Source organism: Octopus bimaculoides, chromosome 1 (genome assembly GCF_001194135.2).
Source record: "Octopus bimaculoides isolate UCB-OBI-ISO-001 chromosome 1, ASM119413v2, whole genome shotgun sequence".
Lineage (NCBI taxonomy): Eukaryota > Metazoa > Mollusca > Cephalopoda > Octopoda > Octopodidae > Octopus > Octopus bimaculoides.
In genome coordinates, this window is record NC_068981.1 from 79,743,165 (window position 1) to 79,745,258 (window position 2,094).

Genomic DNA, 2,094 nt, shown 5'->3' on the forward strand with positions numbered 1-2,094 from the left:
ATTTCCAAGTTCAGTTCCTGTAAATTGAGTAGCATTCTTTGTGCAACATGTGGTCAAGCAATGTCTTGCAAGAGAACTGGCCTGTCTCTATTGACCAATCTTGGTTGTTTAATTGCAAGTTCACTCATCATTTCATCCAATTGGTTGATGTATACATCTGCTGTAATTGACTTACCAGGTCTCATGAAGCTGTAGAGGATGACACCATCGCTGGACCACAAAACAGACACCATTAGCTATTTTGGTGAATATTCTCTTTTGGATTGTGTTTTGGCACTTCATCTCTATCCAACCATCATGCAGAATGCTTGCTATTGTTGAAAAGAAACCATTTTTCATCACACATAACAATACAATGCAAAAATGCTTAGTGTTTATGCTGTGACAGCAAAGAACAGCAAGTTTCAAGACGACATGTCATTTGATGTTCATTCAGTTTGTGTGGTACCCACTTGTCCAGCTTCTTTACCATGCCGATTTGTTTCAGATGGTCCAATACAGTTGGAATCAAAACATCAAGCCTTACTGCTAACTCATGCATAGTTTGAGATGTATCCACTTCCACTACAGTTTTCAGCTCATCATTATCCACCTCGGTCTCAGGTCTACCACAGGGCTGATTTTCAAGAGTAAAGTCACCAGACCGGAACTTCTCAAACTTTCATACATTCCATAATATTCTTTTAAACTATTATTCAGAGGATGTGTGGTTGTGTCCGTGGGTCTTGAAAACTCTACATCTTTGGTTCTCAACAGGGGTCTATAAGATGTTGTTAAAATATATCTGCCATAAATTGGTTATACTTCTACAAGACAAAATATTTCGACAATTTCTTTTGATACAATTCCTAATGATATTTCATTATAAAAATATAGTAGGAATTTTAAAACATCAAATGGCTACAAGGGTTCACCCGACTAAAATAGTTATCTAAAGGGATCATAGGTAAAAAATGACTGGGAACCACTGCTCTATACAAATACACACACACATGTGCGCGCGCACACACATGCACATGCACACATACACACACAGATCTGTTTACAAGTATTCGTATATTCAAATTTAGAATTGGGGTATATAGATTAACCCCTTAACATTTCGACCAGCAATATCTGGTCAAGATATTCTACCTGTTTTAGGTAGAAACTGGCCAGATCCTGCTTCTTACACCTACCCAACAATGTCATTCTAAAAAACTAAACAGCCACACTATCAAAATCTCAGTTACAAGATAATGCATGAATAATTCTAAACAATGTAAATAAATAAGCTTTGCATTGGACAGAGTAATCCAAATGTTAAAGGATTAAACACCTGCAGTAAACGACTACAAGTGTTGAGAGAAGAACTTTAACATAACATGACATTTTCCAGCGGGTTTCATTGCTGGTGAGTTTTTGGTAATGCATAGAAGTGTCAGCTACCAGTCTCTCTCTCTCTCTCTCTGATCCTAATACAGTCAACAACATAATTATACTCAGTGAACTGTGTTACGTCCAAGTAGAGAAACTATCACAGGAAACATATTTTCATTCTTTCTTTCTTTCTTTCTTCCCTTTTTTTTTTTTTTTTTTTTTTTTTTTTTTTTTTTTTTGTTCATTGCTACCAAAACAATTTTTAACAGCAGAGAGGTGACATGTTGCTAGCTGATTGTGATTTTGGTGCAGTGAATAGCCTGCAATGCAATACCATAATACTGAGATCCAAACAATTCTATGTGTTTGATTGAAATATAGTTATTTTTTTCAGCAATACACAGAAACGAAGATTATGTTGCAGTACAGAAAATATAGTGATAGCATATAACTAAATAATTTGCCTTTGTGTAATACAATGAATTGATTTCTGACCCAACTCTGACTTAGTGTGGTGTGAGTGTGTATGATTGATGACTCAGCTTAATTCCTTATGAATGACACATACAAATATGTATACAGATATATATATATATATAATGTGTTTATATATTCTTTATATACTGAGCTATATAAATACATCTGTATCACACACACACACACACACACACGCATATATATATATATATATATATATATATATATATATACACACACACACACATATGCATATTT

At 34.5% G+C, this 2,094-nt stretch overlaps 1 protein-coding gene across 1 annotated transcript in view; it reads right to left on the bottom strand.

The window, feature by feature from the left end:
- LOC106877087 (uncharacterized) overlaps positions 1–2,094 on the bottom strand; it is a 52,599-nt gene that overhangs the window by 43,075 nt on the left and 7,430 nt on the right. The window lies entirely within an intron of this gene.